General features: G+C 49.4%; 1 long non-coding RNA gene across 1 annotated transcript; it reads left to right on the forward strand.

Annotated features, from left to right (window-relative positions):
- Window positions 11444-16893, forward strand: LOC110407878. Its single transcript, XR_002444063.1, has 3 exons — window positions 11444-11656; window positions 16473-16639; window positions 16782-16893. It is a non-coding gene; the product is annotated as an uncharacterized LOC110407878 (long non-coding RNA).

A 17633-nucleotide genomic window follows, 5' to 3' on the forward strand; every position in this document is an offset into this window, starting at 1 on the left:
GAGCCCTTCCTGAGGCCATGGCAAACGGGGATGGGGAGGGAGAGCAGCTACTAATACCTCGTTTTGTCTTCAAGCAATTATGTGAAAATGAGTTAATCACAGGGTCACAGGAGCCATAACCATTAATTAATCCCCAGCATGAGCCGAAAAGATGAATTTCCTGCGGTAAACAAACGTGAGTAATGGCGTGGCAAAGCACCAAGCCGCCGCCGGGTTATCGCAGCTCGCACCGGGCTGCATCCCTGCTGCATCCCTGCCTTCAGCAAGTATGGAATTTCTGCAAACACAAAAACTCCTGGAAATGGGGAATTTTCCCAAATATCAATACTTGGTCACTCCTACAGGTGTAAGTAGCGTGAGCTGGAAGATGGACGGGTGGAAATGCAGAGTGCTGGGAGGTATCACTGATGCCCCTAATCCATCTGGATTAGGTTTGGTTCTAAGCTGATGAGACTCAACGCTGGATCTCAAATATTTATTTAATACCTGTTTTCACATTATTGCCATTGAAATAGCTGCTCTTGCGTCGTGAACCTTTATGGGAAGATCCTGCTAAATCCCAAATGCAGATAAGCTCATCAAGTCTAGAAGCCAGCCCAGGGCAAATGCAACGTTGCTGTAAGTGTGGTCATCTCCTGGAAAACTGGCGGCACAGCCACCTTCCCTCTTTTTTTTTTTTTTTTTGGTACTTTCTCTCATTTTTCCCCATTAAGCAGTTCATTACTGCCCTGGTGAAAAGGGCAGGGAGCCCTCTGAAAACTCATCTCATCGCAGACGGTTCCTCTAAAAACTCAAGCCGCACCAGTTCAATAAAGATGATGATTTGCTTTCAGCTGTGCAAGTTGGCTGCATGCACACGATTAAATTAGTTTAAACCCAGCCTCTATTTATTTAGCTAAATGGAATAGGAATAATGCTAAAACCAAACTGAAATCATCCCAATTCCTCCTGGGCTGTCAGAAATTGGTCAGGGCAGGCACAGAGCTCCCTACTCCGCTCTGCTTTGCATTTCTCATGCTTTATTAAGCCCCCTGCTTGCCGCGGTCAACTCATGGCAGTGTTGCCAGAGCCTTCAAGCCTGACCATGAGCGCACCCGTGGCTCCGTGACTGCAATCCCAACAACGCGATGGAGCGACACTGGGAAGAGCCTTTTCTCTCCTGGAGCACTGGAGATGCTCAGCACGTTCCTGGAGCTCTTCCTGGGTGCAGCGGTGGTGATGCTCCTCCTTGGGATGCCGGACCCAGGTTTATCCTATGGGATGTCCATGGGGGTTAAAGGCAAGCACGGCTGATGTGGCTTTATTTGGTAGTGTCAACCCAAATGAGCAAATTTTCTGGTGTCTGGGGAACGTAGGAGAGGAAAACTATAAAAGCTGTCACTACAAATCAGTGGGAAAGGGTTTTTTTTTCTTTTTTTTTCTCCCAATAAACATCATTTCAGGGCCCATCTACCCTTTTATTTCTTTAAATTCAGTCAATTTTTATTTTAAAAAGCCCTTCCATTAAAAAAAAGAAGTCAAAACAATTCACTTTAAAACGATCCCAGGGGAGCAGTCGGAGTGTCCTGAAGTGAAATATCTCATTCTGAAAGTGCCGGAATTAAACATTTCAGCTTCTCCCAGCACCATTCTTTTCAGCCTCCAGCCTGAAACTGGGTTCCCCGAATTCTCCGTGTGTTGGGTGCTCCCTGGTCCAGGTGATGGGCACTGGAACAAGCAACTCTGGTGCTGAAAGGACAGCTCCAGCACCCATTGGCCGTGATTACACTGATGCTGGTTGACTACAAATCCTTGCTTGCAAAAATTAACTCCAGGAGCTGATGGACCAAAAATAACAGAGCCCATTACAGCACCTATCATGCTCCGTGCTTGGGTGGCTTTAAGAAGAAGGAGCATTTTGCTGAAATTTCTAATCTCTCATTTATTTGATAACTGACCTTTTCAGAATTTGCTGTCTTGCGGCCGGAGCAGCACATGGCTGTGTTTGTTTTCCTGCTCCCAACTCCTAATGATCTCTTCGCAGCCACACTAACCTTTGGCAGGAATACTTGGTGATCCTCATTAATTTATTGCACCATGCCCTGTGAGCAAATAAAGGGATCATGAAAAGAAATCTCCATCTGAAATAAGAGTTTCTGCATAAAACCTGTGGCTCTGACAGGAGCAGTTGGTTTGGAAGAGGCATGGCCAAGCTGGGGAGCTCTTTAGTATCTTGGACCAATGGGATGAATGGATCTGGAGCCAGGAGGAACCCAAGTGGTCTCTTCAGGTTCACCCAGGCATGTGCTGGTCCCACTTCCAACAATAGTACCCTTCTTAGGAGCCAGACATGCTCATGCCCATGCTAGAGGAAGCCATAGGGTGTTCTATAAGCGCTGCCGGCAGCAAAGCAGAAGGGAATCAGACAGCTCTAAAAGCAAGAGAGGCAGAAGAGAAAATGAGCCTTTGCAATATCCTCACCCATTTACACACATAAAACTTTCTAAATGCTAAGCCAAATAAAGTCGTCTTATCGGCGTATTACCACTTAAGGCTCTTTCAGGCAGATTTAGGATGAATTAGTGCTTTTTTTAACTACAAATAGGAGCAAAGTGAAATTTGTTACTCCATCACCCCACATGGCTCTGCCTTAACCCTTCGAGGGCAGAGCTGCTGCCGCGCTGGCTGCAGGCTAGGCCTTGGGCTGCTGGTACCAGGGCTGCTCCCTCCTGTCCTGGAGATGATAGGCCATGTTTGGGGTTTTGTGGTATGTTGGCTCCGTAGCATCCTGATCTCCCCATATTATTCTGGGGTGGATGCTTATTTGGAGTTCGGGGCATGAGTGGGATGAGATGTGGTGATGCATCCATCCCATTGCGGGTGATATTTAACAGCTCCATGCACAAGGGCACAAGGTGACTCCTTGGCCTGTCTGTTTTGGGAACTCAAGGGCACAAGCTTGCGTCTGAGTTCTGAAAACCCAGTGCACATCCTCATGTCTGCACAGGACTGGTGTGGTTGGGTCTCTGGGGACATCATGGGGAATGTCCCACCAGGTCAGGGCTGATGGCACAGTTGATCCCCAGAGAATGCTCCTGCACACCAGCTCCATCACCCAGTGGAAATACACTGCTTGTTAGTAATTAGTTGTCTGACTGAATTGTTCTCCTGTTGTCTGGTGTTAGTTCTGCTCTTTCAGGAATGCTAATGTTTTACAAAGCCTTTTTTTCCCTATTTCTCCCCCACGCCACCCTTTTTTTTTTTCTTGGTGGGGAGAAGGGGAAAGAGCCATCAAAGGCTTAATGGCTAAAATTATTTGTAGAGATTAATGCCTGTGACCTCTGATGCCTCCAGGAACAGAGTCACCATATTCTCCTAGTACTTCTCATCTAGTTGTGTTCACCATGCACACACTTCCCCAAGGGGGGAAGAGAGGCTCCAGCTGGGGATCCCCAGCTCTAACACTTTGAGAGTGATGGTTCTGACTGTACTGCGATGGCCTTTCCCACAGGCATGTGCTCATGGAGCCAGTGGGAAATTTGCCATGAAACACGCAGGGAGGAAGCGTTGCTTCGGTTTGGGATTTTCAGGTTGCTCTTTTGCACTGTGTTCATCTGTGTGCACTCCAGTTCCCAACGCCAGCTGAAAGGAGGATTTCCCCCTTGGTGAGGAATCAGCTTCTTCGCAATTCCTTTTCAGTACCTGCCAGGATGAGATGAAAAATCAAAATATGCTAAATCTCCAGCCGGGCAGGGGAGACCCTCCTCAGCCCTGCTCGACCCAGTTTGCAGTCTGTTAACACCAACCCCACTCTGTTATTCTCGTTGATATGGGAGAGCTCCTGGGCCATTCTACAAAATTCAGAAGCTGTCCATATCTCTTTTTTTCTTTTTTTTTTTTTAAAGAGAGTTTTCTTCCCAAGGCAAAACCAGACTCTTCGAGCGTGTCCTTTTCATGCAAAAGAGCAAGCGGAGCTCACTTTGAAAAATTCACGAGCGAGTCCCCCAGCCCCTGTTCCCAGCTTTCCTCTGCTGCACTGAAGCAAATTAAAAAGTAATTGACAAGCCCTCAGCCAACGGTCCAAGACAGGGGAGGCACGAGGGATGGGTTTTGGTTTGCTCTCCCCTTGGCAGGAAAGGGAAGTGGTGTGTGGCTTTAGTATGTCCTCAGGCTCTACTTCACTGAACAAAGCACCAGGCATGAGCTAAATGAGCAGAGCAGCCTCCGTGCATTGGTTGAGTACCATCAGAAATAAGAGAGTAGCAATGGGAAGAGCCCAGATTTTTGTGCCCTTCGGGTGTAGGTTGGGGCAGAAACAGAGTGCAGCTGCCTTTGGGATGTCAGCACCATCTTCATCACGTTGTCCTTTCCCATGGCCCCGCCCAGCATGTCCACCACCACCATTTTTCCCCAGACCTGCATCCTTGGCCCCAGCCACCGAGCAGCACACGAGCTCCATTTTCCCACAAAAGAGAACTCCAGAAGAAATGTCATGCAGAACAAGCATCTTTTTTTTTTTTTTTCCCACTCCTAATTACAGCCACAAATTTGGCTTTTGTTGTTGTGTTTTGGAAGGCTTTCTGTGGAAAGGTGTGAATTGAGACCTTTGCTTGCCTCCCACTTCCAGCCCTATTTTTCTGCCTGGTCTCCATGTAAACCTCATCCAAGCTAACAACATTGCAATGCTGCTAACAAGTTCAGCTGTTGTTATTTTGCCCAAGGATGGCTTTCTTGGGCTCAGCAGTGACATTGCAGGCAGGGAACACAGAAGCTGCAGCCCTAGGACAGTTGGGCACTGGCTGGCTGCCTTCCTCCATAGACGTTGGCCCAAACTCCAGAGGATTTGGGAGTTGAATCTAGCTCCTGGATGCTTCAGGTGACCTTGTGCCTGGTCCTAGTGCTCCATTCTCTGTTGTGTCCCAGCTCTCTCTGTCCCAGCTTTCCCACCACAGCAGCGTCAGCCCCAGGACAAGGTGCCCAGGGATGCAGCCACCCCATATCCACGCTTTCTCCGTCATCCCATCACGTCCCCAGCTCCCCTTTCCATCCCCAGGCTGAGCCATCAGAACAATTTCTCTGTGCTTTCCCTGCAGCCCTGGAGGGCAAATATATTAAAAAACATGACGGTACATCTGAGCTGTTGTGTTTCTCACTGTTATTTGAGGAAAAAGGGCTGGAGCTTGTAGCTGTGATAAGTATGTAACAGTGAAAGAACCAAGTGAACAAATATAAGTAAAAAGAGGACCTAGGGGAGGAGGTGGATCAACACTGTGACTGGTCTGACTGCTCACACAAATTCTCCAGCAACTGCTGTGTGCCTCAGCATTGCAGGGTTACTGCCCAACCCTCTTGTGGAGCTGCTTCTACTAGAATAAACTCCTTTTTGCACAGCTTGTATAAAACCAGTGGCTTCACATCAGCACAACATACTGCTTTTTTTTTTTTATTTTTCCTCTGTAATTTGTAGAATATTATTTCTTCTGAAAAGTCATCATTTTTCCACTCAATCCGCCAAGCTCTCTGTACAGCATTACAAGGTGCTGGTACATCCAAGGGCCATTTACAACATCGCTCCTGACAGCACTGACACCGGGTCTCTGTGTTTTGGAAGCTTGCTTTAGCTGGAAGCCCATTCTGGTTGGATGCCTGCTGTCAGCAGAGACTGCTTGTCTTGCTCTCATGCTGACATCTTCCAACGCACTTCCAGCAGGTGAACGCCCAAGATGTGTTACCACAGTGAGGTGATGCTCCTCATTCCTGAGCAAAACCCAAACCAAGTACTGGCAGGCAGGATTTTCATAGGATCATAGAACCACAGTATGGCTTGGGTTGGAAGGAACCCTAAAGCCCATCCAGTTCCAACCCCTGCTTTGGTCTGGTTGCCACCTACTAGATCAAGTTGCCCAGGGCCCCATCCAACATGGCCTTGAGCACCTCCAAGGTCGGGATATCCACAGCTTCTCTGGACAACATGTTCATTTTCATTTATTACACTATGGCCCATTTAGATGTCCCCCCAAGCTGCTACCAGGAGCTGCACACCCAGGAGCCAGTCCTCTTGATGGTCAATGGCCCAGATTTAAGGTTTAAGTAGAAAGCACTCTGGGCTCATACTAACATCAAGCCTTCTGCTCAGCATCCCCGCATCTTATGCTCAGGATTCTCCACTCAACATGCAGAATCTCCAAACCAACCCTAATATTGCTTCCTCTGGCCCGTCACCCACAGAGCCAACATTTTTTCTTGCCAAATCACTTAAATTTTGCTTTCTAGCCAGTTTCTCCTGTTTGGCTTGCACATATCATTTTTAGCTTACGGATCAAGGCATTTGGTACCAGCCACCAATCTGTGCTGCATGGCTCACAGCCAGCAGTTCCCTCTCCTTCACCACGGGCTGCATCTGCATCCCAGGGATCGTGCCCCGGAGGATGGCTCAGGGTCCTCTTCACTCCTTGTAGTCCTGCATGGTGCAGAGATATGTGCTGGGATCAAGGAGGGCCGGGGAGTTCTGCATCCCCAGAGTTTCGTCTGGAGTAGGGGACAGGGACCACACAGCTCCAAAACATGTGATGCTCAGTGAGCTTCCCCATCCGCCCCACTGCGTGGGAAGCCTTACACATCCCTATTACCCCATTTGTTTGTTTTTCCCCAGTTCTCCAGGAGGGATCAGAGGCCATCAGTTCCTTCCTGACAAAAAGTGAGCGTGGTTTAATTTTTCCAAAACTGTGAGCTTCTCCCCTCCCCAGGCCAGGACATGCCATAACACAAAAGAAATTCAAAATCAGTTGCTTAAATTCCTGCATTCACCAAGAAAACTGTTCCTTTAAGGGCAATGCCAGGCAAGCCCCACCTGCAGCCCCTCAATTCCCTGCAGGTGAGATGGGTTCTGGGCTTCCACAGCTCTCTATATAAATGGGGCCCCAGGGCACGGGGGGAGGTCTGGGCTCCAGCCTAGTGGTAAGTAGTTTGGTGCTGTGGGAACATAGCTATTTTTGTCTGCCGTCTGGAGCTGCAGAGGGGATGGGCTTTTTTGGGGGATGCTTTGCTCTCATTTCAAGTGATGCTGGGGCTGTGAATTGCATGACTCAGGGGGGACTTAAGGAGAAATGTAAGGAAAATAGGAGGGTGTTGGTTCCCACCTGCTGTCCCTCCCGGTTCTTAAAGATGTTTCTTTGGGCACTGTTGGGAATGAGGTCTGGGGAAAGGTGGGTGCTTGGGCTGTCTGCATAGGATAAAGCACAGAAGTGGATGTGCAGTTACCTTTCTATTCTGTGTCACATGTAGGGAAGCTGAGGCAGCAGACAGCTGTCCTGTGTGGCTGTGTGCATTGGCTCTTTGGGGTCTACATCACCTGCTCCCTGTTTTCCCCCTTTAAAAGAGAGAACTCAAGGGGCTGATGCAGAAGAAGTCAGTAAAACTTATGATGTAGGGCAACTTCGATTTGTTTTTTTTTTTTTGCCTTTTTCTTCCCTGTTCTTATGTCAGAGTCTGAGACCCCATGGACAGCGTGGTCCCTTTGCAGCAGGCCCCACAATCCCATTTAAGTGCTCAGCATTCACCAGCCCTGTCCCCACCCTAGCTCTGCAGCTGCTGCTCCAGGATGCTCTCCCTGCTGAGCTGGAATTACTCGGAGCAATGTTCTCTTTCAGATATTCAATTTCAGCTTCCTCTTTCTTAATTTAATTCCATCATTCTTCCATTTTGCCCCCTGGAAAGCAATATCACATCCTGATATCCAGAGAGAACTTGCTCTGCTGTCTTTAATTTGCCTCTATTAGAGGGTGAGGCAGTGCTCCCCTTTGCCTGGTGGGATCCCCATCACCTCTTCAATACCATAGCAGCTTCTAGGGTTGAATCCAACCCTACGTTTCTGCTCCTGAACCCCATGGCAGATTTGCATTCTCCACTGGGCAGGGCCTCATGGACCAGTCCCATGGGTTCACCCTACAGCTGATTGCCCAGCAGCGATGCCTCTGCCATGCTCCCTCTTCCCAAATGTTTCTCTTCCTTGCAGCTGTTTTCATGTGGCCTTTGTTACTTCCTAATTGTTCAAACAACTTTTCCACATTTCTCTCGATAAAAGCAGATTTTTTTTTAAAAGCAGTTCAGCATCTCAGCCATTTTAGAGTCATCATCTGCTTCATCCCTTTTATTGTTTAGCAAATGGCCTACTTTCTCTCTAACATTTTTTCTGCTTTTCCCCCAGAAAGAGTTGATTTTTTCCCTTTCTTAAAACTGCTTTCCTCCACCTCTTAAATAATTTCTCCTGCATTGACTCTGTTTTTATGCTATTCCCACTCGCTCCTTCCCTGGGTCTGCCTCCCTGCTCCACAGCTCTTCCAGTGCTGGGAATTAGATTTATTAATCTCTTTTTCCCTCCTCTTAGCGAATCTCTCAGGTTTGGGGTTTGTTGTGTTTATTCAGGAAGCTGAAGGGTTTCCTTTATCCCTGGCAGGGCTGGGAGAGGCGAGGGCTTCTGTATTCCTCGTCCTCTCTCTTTTTGCCTCCTTTATTTCTCATAAAGCATTTGTCTCAGGTGAGCATCCAAAAGATGATGCATGTTGGAAGGGAATGAAGGCATGTATTACATGGGCCAAGAAGGGCAATTTGTTTGTTTCTTTTAAAAAATATTCAGACTGTTTCATGGCCAAAAACTACCATTCACACCAGTTTCAGCCCCTCTGAGGGTTTCCCAAAGAAGTTGGTTGTTGAGTGGGATTCCCTGTGGGCTCTTCCAACCATCAACCCACCCCCATCATGCCCACTGACCACATCCCTCAGTGCCACATCTCCACAGTTCTGGAACACCTCCAGGGACAGTGACCACCACCTCCCTGGGCAGCTGTGCCACTGCATCACCGTTCTTAGGAGAGGAAATGTTCCCATGCATCAACCTAAATCTCCCTGGTGCATCTTAAGGCCATTATCTCTCATCCCTGACCCTGGGTAAGGGGAAGCTGGCCCCAAAACACAGTGTCTGGGGACCAGTGCTAACTCCAGCCAATTGTTCTGTGTCAGAAGGAAGGACACTGAGGACAAAATGTGTTGCTGCGAAAGAGCTTCACTTGCAAATATTGAAATAACTTTTAATCTTGGAGGCAAACAAAGCCTTTCCCTTCAGTTGAAGTTATGGATGTGTCTTGTAGGGAAGGGACTTGCAACGCGGCCTGTTCCTCAGTGGGGCTGTTAATTACATCTCTCGCTGCTCTGCCAGGCTGCAGATCCTCATGCAGCCTGTAGTAACACAATTCTTTTCAGATTCCTATTACTACTGTCAGATTTGGTTGAAATTGGCTGATAAGCTATGAAATTCCGAGAGGAGAAGCAAGAACTGTCTCTAGCACGGGGTGTGAGATTGCCTGGACCTCTTGTTTTCTTTAAGTGCGGTTTCCCAAGAAAAAAATACCTTTTATTTACTGAATGTTCTGCTCACAAAGGAAGCAGCGGGGTGGGAGATGCCCCCTGCATCAGGACCTCACACCAGGGGAGAGGTGGATTTTGGCTGTTGGATGGCAATGCTTGATGCCAATGTCAGCCCAATGCTCTTGGGATCGATGGGCATCGCTGCTTGGTGCAGTTTGCTCTCACTGTCTGCAGAAAGGCTGCACAGGTAGCGTGCATCCGTATCCATCGCGACTTTGCAACAAACAAGGATAGAAGATCAGATGTTCTATCTTCCCTTTTAGCATGCCTTATGCCTTATTTATGACTCTCATTGAAGGGAGCGAGTGCAGGGACGTGGGCAGAATAATGCATGGGTTAGAGGTGAGGAGAGGAGAAACTTCTGCAGCAAAGTCGGGGGGCACAGCTTGCAGAAGTAGTGTTTGTGTTGCTGCTTCCCAGCATGGGAAGGCGTGTGTGCAAACACAAGCCCTCGTGTCCTCTGCTGCAAAGTAACCTCCCTCTCCTGTGAATTTAAGTGAGAACATTAAATCATCATCCTCCACAAAAATACTTGAACACCAAAATTAGCCAAGAGTCAGCTGAGACATAGATCATTAAGGTGCTAAGGAGGCTGGTTGTGCTGTTGCAGTGTGTGGTCATGCATTAGTTGTGCCGGGGAGGTTCGGGTTGGATACTTGAGAAAATTTATCCTCTGAAAAAGCAGTGATGCAGTGCAGAGGCTGCACAGGAAGGGGGAAGGGAGGGTCACCATCCCTGGAGGCTTTAAGAACCATGGAAATGGTGAGGGCCATGGTGAGTGGGCGTGGGGAGGGGGGGTTGGACTTGGGGAACTGAGAGGTCTTTTCCAACCCCAATGGTTCTATGGGGAAGGCTCAGAGCTGTTTGTACACATAAGTACCTGGATGTGTCTGCGTGCTCCAAGGACTGTGGGTCAATATCAGTCTCATGGTGCAGCTGTGCTAAGGGAACATGATTTGCTTTAACATGCCAACAGCTTGGAAACTGGGAAATACCAGAATTTGTGCTCCTGAGGTCTGGTTCATCCAGCTGCTCCATGCAGAAGCAAGCCTTGCAGGTGCCACAGAGCAGGCACTGCGTGTCCCCTGCCACCACCACTCATGCACCATGGGCTCTTATCCCACCAGCAGCAAACTCCATCCCAGGGTTCTGGGTGCTGCACTCTGAGGTGGGCTCAGAGCCCCCAGCTCACTGCAGGATGCTCTGGTGCAAGCAGCCAATCTCTTTGAGATGAGAGACTTCAGAAGCAAGAGAGCGTCCTACCTCCGACATCTCCACTGAGCCGTATTATTAGTTTTGGCGATTAAATAGAAACCCGTTTGCAGGTGACAATGCTGTAAAAAAATAAGTAGGTACCAGAGCCAACATTGTGAAAATAAGGCAGGAGAACAGAGCTCAGGCGACATACATAATCCGTGGGGAAATAAGTGTGTGAATAATGAATGTGCACTGGAAAAAATAAAATACATTATTGTGGTAAAGATAAGTCTATTAAAGCCGTGCTGCGGAGCCTGCGCTGGGATGCTGATGGATTATTGAGTTCTCTGCCTCCGGGCGCAGCTCTCCTGCATTCAGCCATGTGTGCCCACCCCAGCAGCAAGCCAGCCCTGTCCCCTCCATCCCCACCAGTGTCTCACTGGGTGCATCAGACCTTCTTGGAGTGGCTGTGTTTTGATGCAGGAAGCAATGGGGCTGCTGCAGCTTGGAGGTGCTCCAGCATTCCAGTGTGAGCCACCTCCCTCTCTTCACCCAAATATGAGGTTTAGCTGTCACTGCTGCTACAGAGGGTGAAGGTCTTAATTAACAATGCCAACGTGAATTGCTGTGCTCCGTCGCTCCTCCAGTGATGCCTGTGTTGTTTCTCACTGACCCGGAACAATTTGTCTGCGGTCAGTGCAGGCGTGGCAGGATGGTGTCTGCTCCCATTACGGGGCTCGATGCTGATCTGAGCTTTGTTTCCATGTTCTGGGGGGGATTTTTTTTTTTCCTTTTGTTTTTCCTGAAGAAATGAGGTTTTGTTCATTTTTCTTCTTCAGCAGGAGGAAATTTCCAAAGGAGCAGTCACTTTGAATCAACGTCTTTCCCTTCAAAGAGGGCCTGTGCTGTTTGGGGATGTTTGGCTGTTCCTTTTTGAACCTCTCCAGGATGTGACTTGGGTGAAGCAGGACGAAAGGGCAGAGGGCTTGGTGCTTCACCGTGGCCCTTCTCAGGTCCAGGACATCGGTGCTGATATGAGGGACATCAGGACATGGAGGTTTGTGGCCATTTGGTGATGGAGGATATCCCAGATCTCACATGGATGTTCTGCTGAGATTGGCTGTGTGTTAACCCCCTGCTCACCAAGAGGCAGTGCATTGGCACAGCTTGCCTGGGGAGGTGGTGGAGTCACTGTCCCTGGACGTGTTTGAGAAATGAGTACATGTGGCACTGAGGGATGTGGTTTAGAGTGGTCACAGGCATGGGTGGATGGTTGGAATGGATGATCCTATTGGTCTTTCCAAGCTTAATGAGTCTATGATAAGCAGTGAGGAGAGGATGGGGCCAACCAAGAGCTGCCCTGCATCTCCCAGACCTTATAAACAAAGCCTGGCTTCCCTACCCCAGGAGAACAGAATTCAAGCGTTCATATTCATCTTGGAGCTCTTCACATCTCCAAATCTAACCATCCCATGCAGTACTTTCATGTGTATTTTTTAGCACTTTTATCTTTATTTTCTCTAAAGCTCTGCTGACAGCCAAAGCCCCTGAGTTGGTTTTTCCCCATACACAATGAGCATGGGGTAGCTGGGAGTGGAAGCTCTGCTTTTGTGGGGATTGCTTGAAAATGAGGAAGGGGGGAAAAGGAAAAAGACAGAGTGGTGGGGGAATAGGCATGAATTGCACAGGGGAAACATCACAAGAAAGCCACAAAGTGTAAGGATTTGTTGGGGGAATGGAAAGGTGTCCTTGATGCTTTGACGACGGGATGGGAGGCTTGATGGTTTGTAGAAGGGCTCAGTTTGCATTCCCTTGTTTTTTCTTATCAGTAGGGATTTTTTTTATCTCCCTTCAGGAAGATATTTTTAACCTACAGCCTTCCAAGAGGGTGTCAGCTGGGAACATTAGCTTTTCTTTCAATTCCTGTGCAGGAAAAGAAGAGGAAGGCAAAGTCTGAGTCTGGGGCAGTTTTGGTGCAAAGGATACTCTCATTTCTAGCACTTCTCTAGCTGTGAGCTCCCAGTTCTATTTCTTTCTCCCCATTTTGTGCATTGATCGAGTCTCTATAAATCTGGGTGCCTAAATCCTGAGGCTTTTGGAGGAAAAAAAAAGAACAAACTTGGTCGTGTCTGCCCCAAACCCATCCAGCTGACCGCTCTGGTTTGCACAGAGCTCCTTTTTGCCCAGGCAGCATCACTGCAGCGAGCCCAGCTGGCAGCTGGGGTTTGTCCCCTCCAGCACTTCACTCCCTAAAAAAATGCTGAAAGCCACCTGTGCTGTTTTATCATTGCTTCTTGTTCCTTTGGGGACCTGGTCCCAGCCCTCCCAGAGCAAACCTGCATCTCTGCTCTACAAAGGGAGAGGAGTAGAGGCAGGTGCGTGAGGACGAAGTGCTGAATAGTGATGAGTGCCCACCAGCTACAGTTCTGCCTTTGACAGATCAAGGGAAGTGGCTTCAGGGTCTTTTTCTCCACACTTCAGCCTGGAGCTGTGACAGCTTGGCTATGGCCAAGTATTTATTGCTGCAGATGGGACAGTGGGGCTGGGAGGCTCTCATAGTCCCAGGTGGGGAACTGGGTGTGATGGCATCAACACCTATTGGCTTCAGTGCTGGGCACCATGGGGTGACCCCAGAGCATCCCAGGCTTCCTAGAGCATCACTGAGGACAGTTATAAGTGCTGACAGCAATGTCCCTTGCCCAACCCTGGGGCAGTCAGTGGGAGCAGCACAGCAGGAGCACAGCCAGGGCTCTCCCTCCCCCCCATACCTTTCCTCCCCATGGCTGCTGCTTTGCATTTTCATTTTGCAAATACCTCATCATCAAGCTAATTAATACGTTCTGGAAGAACTCTTCCTGGCTTTCATCAAACTTAAATCAGCATTTATATTAGTGTGTTGCCAGCTCTGTGCTACTTAGTGAAGACCAACATAACTTTATTTTCCTCCCAGACTCTCACAGCCCTCCTGGGCACTGTGGCAGCATCTTGCTAGCACCGTGCACACAATTGGGCTGCAGGCGTTGTTAGTTCATGGCCCCAAGGTCCCTGTGCTGCCCCGTTCAGCACCATCCTGGTGCCAGGTCTGGGCTCCCTTTCCGCGTCCTCATCCTGGAAGGTGACACCACCATATAGATAGACACACAGTAATAATGTTTGAAATCCCTCCCCACTGCCAAAATTGGTGCTGCCCTTTACCTTTGCTCTTTTCTTGCCTCTGTTCAGGAGTGATGGGGTGAGCAGAACCAGGGTGCTTTTATCTGTGCTCTGTCCCCAACCCATTGATCAGAGCTGGGCACAACACCCCCTCGCTCTGTCTCTGGGAAGATAAGCAAGCAGCAGCGCTTTTGGAGGGAGATGGTGAGCAAATGTGTGATGTGACACCGTGTCCTCCCTCCTGCTGCGGTCCCTGGAGGCCACCATGGATGCTGAGTGCCTTTGACGTTGCGATCTCTGCGCTCGGAGGAGTGGGGAGGTCTGCAGGCTGTGTGACACAGCCGCTCACAGCTTTAGGTTTGGGGTCACACACCCCTTGCTCCGTGCCATTCCAGCCCCTGCAGAGCAGCCAGGAGGTTCGACAGGGTGAGCAAAGATCCTTAACGATCCTTTTGGCACATTTATTCCCCTCGGCCGGGAAATTGCCCCATCGGTGTGCAGCAAGCCTCCACCCCTCGCTGCATTTCATCCTCCCTGCTCCCAGCGAGCATGCAGCCACTGTCATTGATTATCGGTGTCAGCGCGGGTGCAGGATGGGTCAGTGATCCCCTGAGGGTCGGGCAGAAAACCATTGGTAACACTGATCGGAGGTGCCGAGGAGGTCAGAGCACACAGCCCCCACCTTGGCTCACAGTGGGGCAGGAGGGCTGAAAGTTGTCAGAGCAGAGGGGTGCAGGAGGCTTGTGTTTATTTAAGGTCACACTGATATTGCCTGACCCATCTGGTGGTCTTCTATGATGGAGTGATGGCATTGGTGGAGAAAGGAAGGGCATCTCCCTGGATTTGTGCAAGGCCTTTGACGTGGTCCTGCACCACGTCCTTATCTCTGAATTGGAGAGAGATGGATTTGAAGGGCAGACTAGTTGGTGGATAAGGAATTGGCTGGATGGTGGCTGGTTGGAGAGCTGTGGGCAATGGCTCTATGTCCACTGGAGGCAGTGATGAGTGGTGTCCCTCAGGGGTCCATCTTGGGACCAGCGCTCTTCAGCGTCTTTATCAATGACAGAGGTGGAACTAGGTGATCTCTAAGGTCTCTTCCAACCTAAAGCCATTCTTTGATACTGGAGCTGTGCCTTGCTGGGGCAGCTGCTTTGTCCCTGTCCCTTTCTGTCCCAACAGACCACCAATCCCTTGCACAACTTGGTGTATAAACCCTGCAGTGGGACAGGACCACGCTTCCCCTATTTTATCCAATTGTTTGCATGGAAAACTGCAGACTTCTGCCTCTGGCCAACGCATTCCCCAAACCCCTGGCAGCTGCACTCCTCCTCGTGAGCATGTTTCCAAAACATTCTCGGGGCTTTTCCCAGCTCTCTGGCCAGTTAGGAGGACAAAAAATGATCAAACCGCACAGGCTGCTCAGCGCACCAGGGCTTTGCTGCTGCTTTCACTGTATCAGCTCGGAAAATGTATCCTTCAATCAGTTTAAGCCCCTAGGCTTGATGTAATTTTGCTGCTGCCTTCTCTCTACGGTACTTTTAGGGCTGCTATCTCCAAGTATTTACAGACAAGAAGAGCAGCAAAGTGAGAAGTGGCTTTGCTAATTTTGTCCCTGGCCTCAGCAGCAGCTCAGGGCACTGTGGATGAAGCTTTTCCCCTTGTGATTCAGAGGGACTCAGCTGGCACTGGTTTTGCAAAGAGCCCCTTTCACCCAGCCCAGTCACACCAGCAAAGCCCCCAGCCTTGTTATGACCCCTGTTGTTTGCAGGTCCTTCAAACTCCCCACCCCATGCCTCTCTTTGGGACGGGAATTGGGTTTGGGGTGGGCACAGCACCATGCAAGGATGCTCCCAAATCTATTTCTCTTGGTCTCCATTCCCCTCTCCAAGGCTCCAAAAAGGGGTAAACCTCTCTGGAGAGGTGGAAACCCCAGTGCAGGCTGAGATCCCGCACGGGGAGGCAGGAGATGCCCACGCTGAGCACCGCCAAGCTGACGGCTTTATCATGTCAGTTTATAACCCAGTTAGATTTTGCCTCCGTCTCTGTTCATAAAAATTATTCTTGGACAGGTCTCTGAAGCCTGAGCTGTCAGCAGTGCTACGTTACATTTTTAAATAAATCAGTCAATAAATCAAGCGCAGAATAAGCGCCGCAGCGAGGCATATGCTTCATCAGGAGTCAGCGAGACAGGGACCTGCTGGAAGTTGAGCTTTGCTCTTCAGGGTGGGGTGCGTTTGCTGAATCCAGCCCTGCAGAGAGCCTTTAAATATAGCTAATTGTGCTTTGTGCGTTACGGGCAAGGCCTTGCCTCCTAAATAACCCCGTGGTTATTTATATGGTTATAATGCAATGCCTGTGGCCATTGTTGGGAACGTTCTTTAGCCATCTCACAACAGTCATGGGCAGTGCTTAGCTGCCCAGTTTCTCCCTTCCTTTGGGTGAAGCCTGATCCACCCCTGCCCCCCATGCCCATGTGGGACTCATTGTTTCCTCCAGTGCTTTTCCTTAACCCCCCCCCGCAGCTGAGTGGAGTTAATTACACAGCCCCAGGACTCTCAACACCTTCTCCAGTTCCTGCTTTTGGGATTTGATGTGCCAGACCCAGCTGACCCTTTTCCAGGGATGCTGCTATGGCCATGTCGGGTTGCATGGGAGAGGCAGGAAATGACTGCAGAGTGCAGCAGAAAATTTGTCCCATGATTTCTTCCGTCTCTTTCCAGCCCCATTGCTGTGATACCCACCAAATGGATGCATTTTCCTCCCCATGGGATCTTGTGGCCAGCATCATGGCTATGCAAAGCTCAGCTCTCTCCCCATCCCTGCACCCCTCCATCCATCACATCTCCATTTGGCTGTGCTGAGGCCACCCCTCACCTTGCAGATGAAGGTATAGTTGCTAATGCAGCAAATGAAATGCATTAATCAAGGAGGAGATAAAAATGTGGAGGGAAGAGTGTTCGTTCATCCACTCCCTGATGTTTCTAATGGTGCTTTTGTTTGCATCTTCTTTTTGTCTTGCGCTTACGCAGTGAGTTCAGGACCAAGCAGAACTGAAGGTTCCAGGAGTAGAAAGACAAAAATCCCCCTCACCTCCTCCTGAGTCCTCAAAACTTGGGACGTTGCTTAGTGACAGCGTTGCTGCTCTCAATTCCAGAGAGAGAACTCGGAGAACCCGAGCTCTTAAAAGCAAGAAAATGGCTATTTGAGGACCTGATAATTCATGTTCCTCGATAGCCCCTTCCCTGCAGCCCACACCAGCAGCAGGCAATGAATGAAGCAGCCTGGCCACTCCTCCTCCCCTTTCTGCTGGCCAGCTCCATTTATTTTTTTACTATTATTCTGCTGTTGTTAGGATTGCTATTCTGTGATCCCATTTAAAATCATTGATTTACCACCGAGTCCTCAATAAGCAATTTGGAGCAATTGGAGCTGTTATCTTACAATAGATCACACAGTGCTGGGAACGGTGGGAAAGGGGGAAGGGAGGGGAGGAGAGGGAAAAGAAGAAAGAAAAATGGTTGGGGCTGCCTACGTGATTTGGGACCCCCAGCCCCAGGTACCAGCTGGGCTGGAGCCATGGGGTCCTGCCCCAGCCAGGCTTTGAATCACAGAACCATTAAGGCTGGAAAAGACTTCTAAGATCAGCTAGTCCAACCATCAAACCACCCCCACCATGCCCACTAAATGGAAAGGGGAATTAAGTCCCCATCATTCCTCTTAGAAACCCCTGCAGAGCAGCTAGGCTGCCCAGCCTTGCTCCCATCCCTGCAGACCAGCCTGGTGCAGAGGGAACCACCACAGCCTGGGCTGTGCTGGTTGCTCATGCAAGCCAAAAACCAGGAGAATGCTCTAGGGAAACATCTCAGCAGAAGTAAGCTTGC

Source organism: Numida meleagris, chromosome 18 (assembly GCF_002078875.1).
Source record: "Numida meleagris isolate 19003 breed g44 Domestic line chromosome 18, NumMel1.0, whole genome shotgun sequence".
NCBI classification, from domain to species: Eukaryota; Metazoa; Chordata; class Aves; order Galliformes; family Numididae; genus Numida; species Numida meleagris.